Here is a 15755-nt window from a genome sequence, read left to right on the forward strand (position 1 = left end):
AAAAAGACGATTAATGCCCTGTTGGGTGTAGCACACCCCCTCGGGTGGATCGTCCATCGCCAATATAGGCGTCGCCTGACGCAAGGGGTTTGCAAGCCAGGCCAATAACGTACCAAATTTGTCACGCTCTGCGTGGGTGCGCACCAAATGCTTCTTATAATCATAGCACCTTAACCTCTCAACCCCCACCGCCACTGCCTCCCGGGCATCAAGCACCTCTCCCTGGCCCTCTGGGTGTTCCGGGCGAGCCCGCTCTAATTCACGTAGGCGTTGATCCGCAGTCTCTATATCCTGAAGAAGAACTTTCCAGACCCCTATCTTTTCAGCTATACATAGCCCCCTCACTACCACTTTAAACGCGTCCCATTCTACAGCCAGTGAGGAAGCGGAACCAGCGTTCTCTCGGAAGTACTGAGCCACCCCTTCCCCAATCGCCCCTTGAAAGACCGGATCCTCCAGCAACTCCGGGTTCAGGCGCCACGTCGGAATCGCTGAACGCTGTTGGACCCAACATAATCTCAGCAACAGTGGGTTATGATCTGATATCGTTCTGGTCAAGTATTCACTATGTTGAACCACCACATGTAAGTCAGGGGAGCACAGCATCGCATCTATCCGAACATGCAACTCATGAAGCGGGGAGAAAAAGGAATTGTCCCTCTCGCCTGGGTGATGCTCCCTCCATGTGTCCACCAACCCCCAGCGCGCTTGCAATGTCCCTCGGGCACCTGCTATCCCTACAGATGGCGCTGTCAGGAGCGGGGGATGAGATCTATCCAGGGCAATGTCTGTCACTGAGTTGAAGTCACCCCCAAACATAATTGGACCAGCCAACCAAGAAGCCAACCGACGAGACAATAAAGTAAAAAAGGCCTGCTGTTCAGTGTTCGGGGCATAAACGCTGGCCAACGTGACATCCCTCCCGTCCAGGCGACCCTGCACCACAACATAGCGCCCTTCCGGATCTACAATTTGCTGCGTAATCTGAAAAGGGACCCCAGCTCTTATCCAGACCAACACTGTTAGACCCGGCCTCGTGGCATGGCCATCCCTGTCCCCGCACCACATCTCCTGACCCATGCACCTCATGCAGCCCCCGAGCCCACGGCCAAGCCGATCCTTCCCACCAGAGCACACACACACCCGACCCGGACTTCCCCGTCCGTGGCCTTCCCCCTTTTGGCCACACCGGGCCCGCGTGCCCACTTCATGCACCAAGATGGCCGCCCGGCCCCAGCGCGACCCTGGCCTAGAGGCGCCACTCTGGCTGGAGGACATCGCGCTCCCATTGGGATGAGAGAGGGAGGAGCAGTTTCCATTGCACCTCTGAGCTCCCCTGGGAAGGTGGGTTTCGATCAGCCCTCCGGCCTCCCCGAGGGCTGGCTCCACGCCTGCTGGGTGTCTGGGACTCCTCCCAAACCGGCCCTGAAAGGATCAAAAGACACTGTCAGGAAACCCTGACAAGCGACCCCCAGGTGACAAGACCCCTGCCTGCACAGACTCCGGATGTTAGACGGACCGGGAGGGTCGGCCGAGGACAAGGGGAGAGGTCTCCGGGGAGAGCCGTCTCCAGCGATCGTACAGATGAATAACTTCCCCCCCACAGATATACACCACACAAGGATAAGATTTAGCATTCTTTATAGGTGATTTCTTAAGGTACGATGAAATGGTACAAGGAGGTCTGGACTCAGGGGTCCCCTCGATTCGAGTCTCTTGGTTTGGGGAAAGGGGGTAGCGGGACAGTCTGGTTACCAGTCTGGTAGCTGAGATGGTATGGTGGATAGCTCACAATCCTCGAGCTCGGTGTTCTAGCTTGGACGGGCCGCGGCAGCGCCAGCAGGTCCCGGTGAAGATGGTCGTTACACGGTCCGCGGCAGCGCCAGCAGGTCCTGGTGAAGATGGTCGTTACACGGTCCGCGGCAGCGCCAGCAGGTCCCAATGAAGGTGGTCGTTACAATGGTCCGCGGCAGCGCCAGCAGGACCCGACGAGGATGGATGTTGCAGAAGGCCGCGGCAGCGCCAGCAGGCAGGACGATAGTTCACAAGGCAGGGCTACGGCAGCGCCAGTAGTCCATCAAGGCTGAGTTCTCTCGGTGTCTCTCGACTCCAGGATACAACTGCCTTCCTGCTCTGGAGCTGCCCTAGTTATAGGTCTATATTCGAAGTCACAAGAGCAACCCTTATGTCCCTGCGAACCGGGTAAGTACAATGTACTACAAAACAATGTTCACAAGGAACTCATTTGGAATTAATTTTCTATCACAAACAACATCAATAGTTGTCTTTGAGTTAATCTTTCACCAAGTCAACATAAAGTTAACAGTTCACACAGTAAGCCTACACACAGCAATTATTTTACAAAGCCTCAGCCGAGGTCTTTTATTGAACTAGCAAATTGTCAAAACACATATAAAAACATATCATATGTACAATATTCCTCTCTTTTTCTTACATTTACAGTGCAAAGTGACCCCAGTGAAACCATAACCATACAGACACCAATAAACAAAAAACACTTGGTAAAGGTACAAAAAAGGTTATTGGAGAAAGTTAAATAAGGACAGTTTTGCAAATGATATAATAATTCAGTCAGGGCTGTCTCTTATTTTGTTTGTCGACGGCGTTTCGACCCACTTCTAGATACCGGGTCTCATCAGGACTGTAAATATGGGGACTAGTGAAGGAAAAAGAGAAGGACGTGTGTGACTATATTTGAGACAGAATAAAAAAAAATTTTAAATTAAAAACTATGGGTGTTTCATGTATAGTCGTTCGTAGGCTTACCTAGTTTATGGCATACACATGTCCATGTTGGATCCAGTATGCAAATTAAATAATAGTATCCGCACCTATAGATAATGAACATATATATATTATAGTTCAGTGTTCAAGAAGAAATTTAGACAATTTCTTATCAGTACACCACAAAGTGCGATAGTTAGATATACTCACTTAGCCAAAAGAGCATATAATTATAACTTCCACTGATATAGATGAATTGGTCGGGATAGGACAGAATTCCTATTGCATGAGGAATAGGGATAATTAATTGAGTTTCATTTATCTTTCACATTAGCACCACGGTGTCACTTATTCGGTCAAAACTACTTACTTAGGATTTTATGTTATTGGTATCCCTATTTTCGGGACGCCCCATCATTTTAGGGTAATGCGACCTGTTCTTATAGCGCTTTAGCTGTAATGTGTTAAAAACAAAGTCATTACGATGTTCTATACATCATTATCTCAGCCTTTTGATACTGCCAAGGGATTGCCAATACTCACATTACTGCTGATTTGTAATGTAGAAGAAGAGGGGGTTCCGTAATAATAATAACTGATTAATTCCACCTTCAACACGCTGTTAGTTCGTGTCTTGCCTGCAACGGACTGAATCACGCTGGCTCCTAGACTCGCAGAGCGATCAAACGCTCTCTTTTTGTGTCCGCTTCGGTAAAGGAATTGGTAGCGGCCATCTTGTAGTGGCTAAATTAGTACACGATGTCTTCACGATATGGTTCCAATGCCCCATACTCAAAGTCTATTGGAAAATCAATGTTTTGCCTCAGTACTTAATAACCCATGAAAACTCTTATCACTGCGTTTTATCATTCCGAGTGAGGTTGCGAAGGAGTGGCCATCTTGGAATGGGATTATCTACTAGCCAGCTTGTCGTTTCTAAAATTATTATGAGTTTCAGATCTGGCCCATATATGTATGTTGGGAACGACTTAGGGTGGTGTCTCAATATAACATATTCAAACGTTCTCTTTTAGTGTCCGCTTCGGTAAAAGAATTGGTAGCGGCCATCTTGTGGTGGTTAAAATAGTACACGATGTCTTCACGATATGGTTCCAATGCCCCATACTCAAAATATATTAGAAAATCAATGTTTTGCCTCAGTGCTTGATAACCCATGAAAATTCTTATCACTGCATTTTCCCCCCCACAGATATACACCACACAAGGATAAGATTTAGCGTTCTTTACAGGTGATTTCTTAAGGTACGATGAAATGGTACAAGGAGGTCTGGACTCAGGGGTCCCCTCGATTCGAGTCTCTTGGTTTGGGGAAAGGGGGTAGCGGGACAGTCTGGTTACCAGTCTGGTAGCTGAGATGGTATGGTGGATAGCTCACAATCCTTGAGCTCGGTGTACTAGCTTGGACGGGCCGCGGCAGCGCCAGCAGGTCCCGGTGAAGATGGTCGTTACACGGTCCGCGGCAGCGCCAGCAGGTCCCGGTGAAGATGGTCGTTACACGGTCCGCGGCAGCGCCAGCAGGTCCCGATGAAGGTGGTCGTTACAACGGTCCGCGGCAGCGCCAGCAGGACCCGACGAGGATGGATGTTGCAGAAGGCCGCGGCAGCGCCAGCAGGCAGGACGATAGTTCACAAGGCAGGGCTACGGCAGCGCCAGTAGTCCGTCAAGGCTGAGTTCTCTCGGTGTCTCTCGACTCCAGGATACAACTGCCTTCCTGCTCTGGAGCTGCCCTAGTTATAGGTCTGGCGCCCTTTGATGTCCGGACCCTCGCACTTGGAGGTCGGGGGGTCCGGGATGAGGGAGTCCAGACACCCAGCAGGGGGTGGAGCCAGCGCCTGGGGGAGCTGGAGGGTGATCGGCACCTGGCGGGGGAGAGCCCTCGACGCTTCTTTCTCCCATTGACCTGCCAAGTGGTCCGTTCACCTCCTGGGTGGATGGTGGTGCCGGGATGTCGGGGCCGGCCAGGCCCAGGGTTAGGGTCAGGCTGAGGCCACGCGGCCTCGTGGCGCAGTGTCCAAGATGGCGGCTGATCCGGCCGGGGGAGCCGGTAGTGGTTCGGCCCCATGATACATGGATGTCCGGGGGCAGGAGTTCCGTTGGGAGACGGGGTGCGGGTTGCCCTTGGGGGTAACACCTGGGAGTCCGGGGTTTGGGCCCTGTCATGCGGGGAGGGAGCAAGCCCTCCATGTGGCCTGTCCAACATGCGTCCCCCCCAGCTGAAGGCGGGGAGAGTCACCCATCCTCTTGGGGACTCTCCTCGTCGAGGCGGAAAAAGCGTGACAGGCCATCTGCGTTGGCATGGTCTTGGCCCGGTCGATGTTCCACAGTGAAGTCCATTCCCTGCAGGGAGATGGACCAGCGCAATAGTTTTGGGTTTTCCCCCCGCATCTGCATTAGCCGCTGCAGGGGTCGATGATCGGTTTGCACCCGAAAGTGGGTACCGAAGAGATAGGGCCGGAGCTTTTTGAGGGCCCACACCACTGCGAAGGCCTCCCTCTCGATTGTGCTCCAGCGCTGTTCTCGGGCCAGGAGGCATCTGCTGATGAAGGCCACCGGCTGGTCAAGACCCTCGGGGTTCAGCTGGGAAAGAACCGCCCCGATGCCGTGGTCGGAGGCGTCCGTTTGTACAATGAATTCCCGACTGTAATCGGGGGCCTGGAGCACAGGGGCGGTGCACAGGGCGGCCTTCAGCTTCTCGAAGGCCGCTTGACAGTCGGGGGTCCAGTTAATCTTCTTCGGGTGGTTTTTGGACGTGAGACCCGTGAGGGGCCCCACAATGCTGCCATAGTCCCTCACGAACCGCCGGTAGTAGCCGGTGAGTCCCAAGAAGGCTCGGACCTCGGTCTGCGTGACGGGGGGTTGCCAGGACTGGATGGCAGCAATTTTGAGTTGCAGAGGGGCCACCAGACCGCTTCCCACCTGGTGTCCGAGGTAGGTCACGGACCCTTGACCAATTTGGCACTTGCCGGCCTTAATCGTGAGGCCGGCCCGCTGGAGTGCCTGCAGGACCTCTTGGAGGTGGTGGAGGTGGTCGGACCAGTGGCGGCTGTACACAGCGATATCATCCAGGTAGGCGGCGCTGAACTCTTCGAGCCCCGCCAAGACTTGGTTCACTAGACGTTGAAAAGTAGCTGGGGCATTCTTCATGCCGAAGGGCATGACCTTGGAGTGGTAGTGGCCATCGGGGGTAGAAAAGGCGGACCGTTCCTGGGCCCGGGGTGTGAGACCGATCTGCCAGTAGCCCGCTGTCAGGTCGAAGATGCTGAGGTAGCGGGCGGCCCCCAGGCGGTCGATCAATTCATCCGCTCGGGGGATAGGATGAGCGTCGGTCCGGGTGACAGCGTTCAAGCCCCGATAGTCGACGCAGAATCGGAGTTCAGGAGTGGTTCCGGGGGCAGCGGCTTTGGGGACCAGCACGACCGGGCTGGCCCAGGGGCTGTCCGAGGGCTCGATGACCCCGAGCGTGAGCATCTTGGATACTTCCTCTTGGATGCAGGCCCGCACCCGATCTGGCACGCGGTAGGCCCGGTGTCGGATAGGGGGACTGTCCCCGGTGTCCACGTCGTGCAAGCACCAAGGGGTGATCCCTGGGGTGAGGGAAAACAGTGTAGCAAACTGCAGCAGGAGGTCCCGGCAGCCCTGGCATTGCTCTGGGGTGAGGGTATCGGAGAGCCGGACCCCGTCCACGGAACCGTCGTTCTCCTGGGTCTTCAGGAGATCAGGGAGGGGCTCGGAGTCTTCTTCCGCCCCACTGTCTGTAGCCATCAGGAGGCTGAGTTCCGAGCGCACAAAGTGGGGTTTGAGTCTGTTGGTGTGGAGGACCCGGAGGGGGTTCCGGGGGGACTCCATGTCGATGAGGTAGGTGACGGGGCTCTTGCGTTCGACCACTTTGAAGGGCCCCGTCCACTTATCTTGCAAGGCACATGGTTCGGTGGGGGACATCACCCACACTTGTTGACCAGGTTCGAATTCGACGGAGGAGGCATTCTGATCGTACCATTTTTTCATGTCCTCCTGACTGGCCTCGAGGTTCGCTTTTGCCATTTCCCTGAAGCGCCGGGTCTGATTGCGTAGTGCCAGGAGGTACTTGAAGACGTCTGGAGGGGTCTTTAGGGGGGCCATCTCCCAACCTTCTTTGACTAGGCTGAGGGGCCCTCGCACAGGGTGCCCGTACAGGAGTTCGAAAGGGCTAAAGCCGAGGGACTTCTGGGGAACTTCTCGATAGGCGAAGAGGAGGCACGGGAGTAGTACATCCCACTGGCGACGGAGGGGCTCCTCCAATCCCCCAATCATTCCCTTGAGTGTGCGGTTGAATCGCTCAACTAGTCCGTTCCCTTGAGGGTGATAGGGGGTCGTGAACCGGTAGGTGACCCCGCACTGTTGCCAGAGGGACTTCATATATTTCGAGATAAAGTTTGTGCCTCGGTCGCTGACGACTTCTCGGGGGAAGCCCACCCGGGAGAAGATCCCCATTACGGCCCGGCCGACCACCGGAGCTGTTACAGTTCGCAGGGGCACAGCCTCGGGGTAGCGGGTGGCGTGGTCCACCAGTACCAGGATGAACCGATGTCCTTGTGCTGTGCGGGGGTCCAGGGGCCCCACAATGTCTATTCCTACCCTCTCGAACGGGGTGGTGACCACTGGGAAGGGTTGCAGAGGGGCTTTGAGCTTACGGCCGCTCTTCCCGCTGGCCTGGCACGTGGGGCAGGACCGGCAGTGGTTGAGGACGTCGTTCCGCATCTTCGGCCAGAAAAAGTGGGTCACCAGGCGACTGTAGGTTTTGTCCTGGCCCAGGTGTCCAGCCAGGGGAACATCGTGGGCCAAAGTTAGTAGGAAGTCTCTGAAACGGAGGGGCACCACCAGCACTCGACTGGCCCCTAACTCCGCGATTCTTTGTTCACTGTATAGCAGGTCGTTATCCCAATAGACCCAATGGGTTCCGGAGGAGTCCCCTGCGCTCTGGGCGCTGGCTTGCTGGCGGAGTCCCTCGAGGGAGGGGCAGGTCTTCTGTTCCTGGCGGAACTGTTCCTGGGTGGGCCCCCCTTCTTGACGCCACTGAGCCAGGCCGGGAAGGTCCTGGGGCTGGGCGACCCCTTCGGGCGTTGGCTCTGGGGGGTCGGTATAGTCGTTGTCCTCTACTGGAGCGACCGGGGGAGGAGGTGCTGGCCATTCTGGTTCTTCTGGTCGGGGGACGGCACGGGCGGCCATGGACCGGGTGGTTACGCAGGCCCAGTCCGGGAGGCCCAGCATCCCCAGGTGCTCTCTTCTTTCGACGGCGGCCCACGGGGAACTCTCAAGGTCATTCCCCAGGAGACAGTCCACGGGGGCATCATCCCGGACCGTCACCTTCAACATGCCGGAGACCCCTCCCCATTCGAAGGGGACGCAGGCCATCCGACACAGACTTTCGGAATTGTCGGCTGAGCGGACGGGGCAGAGAATGTTCGGCAGGATCTGCTCTGGTTTCACCAGGTGACAGCGGACGGCCGTCACACTGGCCCCTGTGTCACGTAGGGCTTCGGCCCGGCGCCCATTAATGTTCACCCACTGGCCATATTTCCGGGTGTTGGCGGGTAGGGGAGCCCGCGGGACCATGTCTTTTCCCCCTAGGCACGCTAGAACCATGGCGGCCGGTTCCCACTCTTGTTGTGCCTGCTCATATTCTTCCTGTTCCTCGGAGATTTGTTCTCCCCCCAGGGCGGCGGCAGCTACCTGGCGGGGCTTTGGCGTTTGGTTCTGCGGGCAGCTCGGGTCATTGGCGTAGTGGCCGACTCGCTGACATCGGTGACACGTGACGTTGGCTCGGAACCCCGGGCGCATCGGGGGGTTGCCCCGGCCGGCCGGGGGCGGGGTGCTGGCCGCGGGAGTGGCCGGGCTGGTGTCTCTCCCTCGCCCCTGGCCTCCTCCTCCTCCTCGGGGACGGTGCTGACCTTGGTTGTTTCGGTTTTGCTCGTGTGGCCCTCTCCGGCCCACTCGGGTGCTTTCCCACCGGTCAGCTTCGGCGGCGAGTTGCCGTGGGTCAGTCAATTTACTGTCGAGGAGGTGCTGCCTGAGCTCGACGAAGCAGTTGTTAGACAGGTGCTCCCACACCATAAGATTAAAGAGTTGCTCATAGGTCGTTACGTGGCTTCCCTTGATCCAACCCTCAAAGGCTCGGCTGAAATAGTTGACGTATTCCACCCAAGTTGTACCCGGGATCCGGGTGCAGTCTCGGAACCTCTGGCGGTACATTTCGGGTGTGAGCCCATATCGGGTGAGGAGGGCAGCCTTCATGTGGTCATAGGATGACATCTGATGATCTGGGAGCTGCAGTAGGGCATCACGGCCTTCGTTGACGAACCTCCCCCATAGGCCGGCTCCCCAGTCACTCCGATCGATCCGGTGGGAGGTCATGGCGATCTCGTAGGCTTTGAACCACTGTTGTATGTCGTCCTCTCGGACATACTCTCGGACAACATCCTTGGGGATGTGGACTTTCTTCTCAGTTGCTCCCGGGGTGTGCAGTCGCTCAGGCACCCCCGGTTCTTTATTCTGTTTCCGAAGTTCTATTTCCGCCAGTTTGCGCTCGTGTTCGAATGTTAGTCTTTTTTCTTCGAGCTCTCTCTGCCTCTGTTTTTCTTCCCGTTCTTCTCGGAGCCGCAGGTGTTCTAGATTTAGTTTTTGCTCGGCTAACTTTAGTTCACCGTCCATCTTGAGTCGTGCCATTTCCAACTCATGTAATCTGGTTCTTTCTCTTTCTTGGATCTCTTCCTGTGAGAGGCCCGTTCCTCGCTCCTCGGGAGCTGTGGCGTTCCCCTCTGGTGCTACACCATTTTGGTCGGGGGATCCGGTGACCCCGGTTTCCGCCCACAACTCAAGGGCGTGCTTTAAATCGTCTGTGGTACCCAGGCCGGTGGTAGCAATGCCTAGTTCCATGCAGAATTGTTTAAGTTCGCGATGGCTATACTCTTCCAATTTATCCATCTGGAAATTCTCGGTTGAACCGCTCTCTTTGGTTGACATCGTGGTTTTGTTGTGGGGTGAGCTACTCTCTGTAGGATTACGCGTTGATTCGGATCGCGCCGCTGGCCACCAATGTTAGACGGACCGGGAGGGTCGGCCGAGGACAAGGGGAGAGGTCTCCGGGGAGAGCCGTCTCCAGCGATCGTACAGATGAATAACTTCCCCCCCACAGATATACACCACACAAGGATAAGATTTAGCGTTCTTTACAGGTGATTTCTTAAGGTACGATGAAATGGTACAAGGAGGTCTGGACTCAGGGGTCCCCTCGATTCGAGTCTCTTGGTTTGGGGAAAGGGGGTAGCGGGACAGTCTGGTTACCAGTCTGGTAGCTGAGATGGTATGGTGGATAGCTCACAATCCTTGAGCTCGGTGTTCTAGCTTCGACGGGCCGCGGCAGCGCCAGCAGGTCCCGGTGAAGATGGTCGTTACACGGTCCGCGGCAGCGCCAGCAGGTCCCGGTGAAGATGGTCGTTACACGGTCCGCGGCAGCGCCAGCAGGTCCCGATGAAGGTGGTCGTTACAACGGTCCGCGGCAGCGCCAGCAGGACCCGACGAGGATGGATGTTGCAGAAGGCCGCGGCAGCGCCAGCAGGCAGGACGATAGTTCACAAGGCAGGGCTACGGCAGCGCCAGTAGTCCGTCAAGGCTGAGTTCTCTCGGTGTCTCTCGACTCCAGGATACAACTGCCATCCTGCTCTGGAGCTGCCCTAGTTATAGGTCTGGCACCCTTTGATGTCCGGACCCTCGCACTTGGAGGTCGGGGGGTCCGGGATGAGGGAGTCCAGACACCCAGCAGGGGGTGGAGCCAGCGCCTGGGGGAGCTGGAGGGTGATCGGCACCTGGCGGGGGAGAGCCCTCGACGCTTCTTTCTCCCATTGACCTGCCAAGTGGTCCGTTCACCTCCTGGGTGGATGGTGGTGCCGGGATGTCGGGGCCGGCCAGGCCCAGGGTTAGGGTCGGGCTGAGGCCACGCGGCCTCGTGGCGCAGTGTCCAAGATGGCGGCTGATCCGGCCAGGGGAGCCGGTAGTGGTTCGGCCCCATGATACATGGATGTCCGGGGGCAGGAGTTCCGTTGGGAGACGGGGTGCGGGTTGCCCTTGGGGGTAACACCTGGGAGTCCGGGGTTTGGGCCCTGTCGTGCGGGGAGGGAGCAAGCCCTCCATGTGGCCTGTCCAACACCGGACATCAAAGAGGGGTCGACCTATAACAAGGGGTGCTTGGGGACTATCGGGCAGATTCGCCTTTGGAAACACCTGAGCCCTGCTGAGTGACTCGTGGCTCCCTGAAGATCGTAAGACCTCCGAACTTGTGCTTGAGCCCTGCTGAGGGACTCGCGGCTCCCTGAAGATCGTAAGACCTCTGAACTTGTGCTTGAGCCCTGCTGAGTGACTCGCGGCTCCCACCGATTCTCCTGGTCCCGCCGGACCCCGACGATGACAAGCGTATCCCCCAGTTCGAGGATTGTGAGCTGTGCGCCGGGTACGTCCCTGCATTTGATCCATAACCACAAAGACTGTCCCGCTACCGCCTACCCTTTCCCGAGACTCTGTGAGCCCGTGCTCTACTTGTATATACTTGCCGTGCTGATCATAAAGATCCTACGACTCCGCTTTGATAAAGATTTGTTCTTAAGAACCCCCGGTGTGGCGTCTCTTTGTCGTGTGGTGCCGAGTGTGCGATCCTAGATACGAGATTCCTCCCTTGAGGAGTCTCCCGCCAGTGCCCGGCTACGATACCTCGAGGGTTGGTCTCAGGATAGTCAGGGTCCCCCCCGGGCTCCTCTGAGGTCGCCTTCTAACATTGGTGGCAAGCGACGGGATTCGGGCCCATAATCTAGAGATCGTACAGTGAACGGCTGACGCACCACCGACAAAGATGGCAGAAGGAAACGCCATAACTCTCACAGAAAACGACACCAGTACCGTGTTCCAGGCGGAACAACTGGAAGAGTACACGCACAGAGAACTGAAGCAATTCTGCAAAGAACTCAAAATCGCTACCACTGGTCTCAACACCAAAGAAGATATGCAGAAGGCACTAAAAGCTTGGGTGGATTCTGGAGCCCCCCGCCCAGAAGGAGCGGTGGAGCTCCACGACGAAGCTGGACCCTCCCAAGGAGAACGCAGCAGCAACCAGGTGCGAAGCTTCGTATCAGGAACTCGCAGACCGAGAGAGAAGTCGCCATCACAAACTCGAATTGGCCAAACTTAAAATCGAGGGCGAGTTGAAATTAGCAGAGAAAAAGCTAGCAGTGGAACAGATGCGAGTACAAGGCGAACTGGAAGAGAAGAAACTCCAACGGGAACACGAAGGAAGGAGACTTCAACTGGAGCACGAACGCAGCTTGAAGGAAATCGAGCTAAAAGCAAAAAGCGAAGAAGCGCGGCCCCTGGGAAACTGAGGGGCGGACTCCTCGGCGGAGCAGAAGGTCCACATTCCCAAGGATGTGGTCAAAGAATATTACAAAAACGATGACATCCAACAGTGGTTCAGGGCATACGAGGTCGCCATGGCCTCCCATCGGGTCCCGCAGAAGGATTGGGGGGCCGGGTTGTGGGGACGATTTCTGAGCGAAGGGAGAGACACCCTGCTCGACCTACCAACCTCCATGCAGACCTCCTACAACCACATGAAAGAGGCCCTCCTCACAAGGTACGGCCTCACCCCGGAGATGTACCGCCAGCAGTTCCGGGACTGCAGGAAGATCCCGGGCACCACCTGGGTGGAGTATGTAAACTTCTTCAGCCGTGCATTCGATGGGTGGATCAAGGGCAGCAAGGTAACCACCCTAGAAGAACTAACTGACCTCATGTTGTGGGAACACCTGGCTGCGAACTGCTTTGTGGAACTACGCCAGCATCTGCTCGACAGCAAGCTCACAGATCCGAGAAAGCTGGCTGTCGAGGCGGATCACTGGACCAACACCCGGGTCTCCCGGGGTCCCGTAGGAGAGTACCCCCGAGCCAGTCAGGGACCACCCCGCCAGAGAGGGGGGGAACCAGGGAGGGCAGAGAGAGTCCCAGTTCAGTCCCCCGAAAACCCAACCTCCGCCTTTCCCGGCGCCCCCACCAGCTGTATCCGGCCCACCCATGAGACGGGGGCACCGGGTGACCATCACTTGTTTCCGTTGTCAGAAGCCCGGGCATTACGCCAACGACCCTGAATGCCCCATGGCCCCACACATCACCCCGACAGCACCCCCCGCTAGACAGATAGCCAATGTAGCACTGGGGGAGGGGGTTGAGGAGACCGTAGAGTGGGAACCCGCCGCCTAGCATCATTAGGAGATAGAGAAATGGTCCCTGGAAGCCTCCTGCCCTCCAACACGAAGAAATATGGGCAGCTCGTAATGATCAATGGCCACCAAGTAGAGGCCCTTCGTGACACCGGGGCCAGCATCACCGGTGTCCTCAGTCATTTAGTCAACGAAGATCAGGTCCTCCCCAACGTCTTTTGCCCGGTGATTTCCGCTGACAATACGGAAAGTCTGTGTAGGGTAGCCCTGGTGCCTTTTGAATGGGGAGGGGTGGTCGGTAAACTGAAAGTCGCAGTGAGAACCTCCCAGCCAGTCGACTGTCTCCTGGGGAACGACCTGGAAAGTTCCCCCTGGAAACAAGTCGAGCGCAAGACCCACCTAGGGATGATGGGTCTCCCTGAGTGGGTGTGCGCCACCACCCGATCTTTGGCAGCCCGACTGACCCCCCTTGGGGAAGTCGAAGGCGCCCCGACCACCGAAGACAGGATGGTCCCCGCCAAGGGTCCCCACATCCCCCCACAAGGAGGGTCGGTCGCCAGCGACAAACCCCCACCTTCCGACTCCGCACAGGTCACCGAGTTAGGCGATCTGCCCGAGTTGGCCCAGTGGCGCCACGAGGGGGGTCCCTCCCGAGAGGAGTTCTGCCGGGAGCAAGCTACCTGTCCTTCCCTGGTCGGGCCCCGGCAACAAGCAGCGGCCCAGGCCGCGGGCGACCAAACTGGAACGCACCGAGTGTATTGGGAAAATGACCTTTTGTACAGCGAGCAGAAGTCGGTGGAGCTAGGATCCGCCCGGGTGCTGGTGGTACCCCTCCGCTTCCGAGACCTCCTCCTGGGCTTGGCCCACGACGTCCCCCTCGCAGGCCACTTGGGCCAGGACAAAACCTACAGTCGCCTCGAGACTCACTTCTACTGGCCCAGAATGAAAGCGGATGTAGAAGCCCACTGCAAGTCCTGTCCCACGTGCCAGGCTAGTGGCAAGAGTGGAGGAAAGTGCAAGGCTCCCCTCCAACCCTTCCCTGTCGTCAGTACCCCTTTTGAACGGGTCGGGATCAACATCGTGGGGCCCCTGGACCCCCCAACCTCCCAAGGTCACCGCTTTATCCTCGTCCTGGTGGACCATGCCACCCGATACCCTGAGGCCATACCCCTGCGCACCGTCACAGCCCCCGTGGTGGGACGGGCGTTGATGGGAATCTTTTCCCGTATGGGTTTTCCCCGCGAGGTCGTGAGCGATCGCGGTACGAACTTCATCTCCAAATACATGACGTCCCGGTGGCAACAATGTGGAGTGTCCTATAAGTTCACCACCCCGTACCACCCCCAAGGAAATGGCCTGGTAGAGCGGTTTAACCGGACTCTGAAGGGGATGATCGCGGGCCTAGAAGAGCCCCTCCGGCGTAAGTGGGACGTCCTGCTCCCCTGCCTCCTGTTCGCCTACCGGGAAGTCCCCCAGAAATCCTTGGGGTTCAGCCCCTTCGAGTTACTCTACGGGCACCCCGTCCGGGGGCCCCTCAGCCTGGTCAAGGAAGGGTGGGAGGCGGCGCCCAGAGGCCCCCCCCCGAAATGTGTTCCGATACGTCCTGACCCTCCGAAACCAGACTAGGAAGTTTCGAGAGCTGGCCGAGGCCAACCTGGAGGCGAGCCAGGAAGAGATGAAGCGCTGGTATGACCAGAACGCCACTCTGGTCGAGTTCCAGCCGGGCCAGCAGGTATGGGTCATGGCCCCCGTGAAACCTTGCGCCCTCCAGGATAAATGGACCGGGCCCTTCAAAGTGATTGAGCGGAAGAGCCAGGTCACGTACTTGGTGGACGTCCAGTCCCCCCGGGACCCCCTCCGGGTCCTTCACGTGAACCGCCTCAAGCCTCACTTTGTGCGGACGGAACTGAGCCTCCTGCTGGCCACCGATGACGGGGCCGAAGAGGAGTCGGATCCCCTCCCTGATCTCCTGTGTACCAAAGAGAAGGATGGCTCTGTAGAAGGTTAAACACAAAATATGAGAGGCAACGCGAGGGTGAAGTGGCTAATACAGTGTGATACTACACAGTTATTATAATACACACAGAGCTAATAAATTTTTCAGGTTTCTTCTTTATTACAATGATGTTGTCATATCCACAGCCAACGCGTTTCGCCCAAACATGGGCTTCTTCAAGGCAAAGAATCAAGCTGTCGAACTGAGTGGCGCAGAAATGTTCAGTTACAGCAATGCAGAAAGTTCCCGATATGAAAGAGTCTTTAGAAAGAAAACTAGCATGTTGTCTATGTAGTAAAGTATCTCCACCAATAAAGACTTTCCGTTTTTCAAAGTAATGGTGTCGGAGTTATCGAATTGTTATGATACGGCCGGTGGACAAACGTAGACGATGACAAGTGATTCAAAAACACTAGTTTTTCAGAAAAGTCCAAACTTACTACGTAGAGAATGTGACTTCAAATCCGTTAGCTGGAGTCGTCAGCGTAGTTGCGAAAAACCGTCGTGTAGGAGCGGTGCAAATGTGCTTAACCTAGCTGCTTACTTCTCATGGCTCTGTAGAAGGCGTGAACCTCTCCCCATCCCTCACTTCCCAGCAACATGAGGATTGCCACCAACTCCTAGGGCAGTTTTCCGACCTATTCTCTCTGGTCCCCCAAGTCACCGACTGGTGTGTCCATGACGTGGACACCGGAGACAGCCCACCGGTAAAACACCGAGCCTACCGAGTCCCTGATCGAGTCCGGTCCTGCATT

Source organism: Triturus cristatus, chromosome 4_1 (genome assembly GCF_964204655.1).
Source record: "Triturus cristatus chromosome 4_1, aTriCri1.1, whole genome shotgun sequence".
In the NCBI taxonomy this organism is placed as follows: Eukaryota; Metazoa; Chordata; class Amphibia; order Caudata; family Salamandridae; genus Triturus; species Triturus cristatus.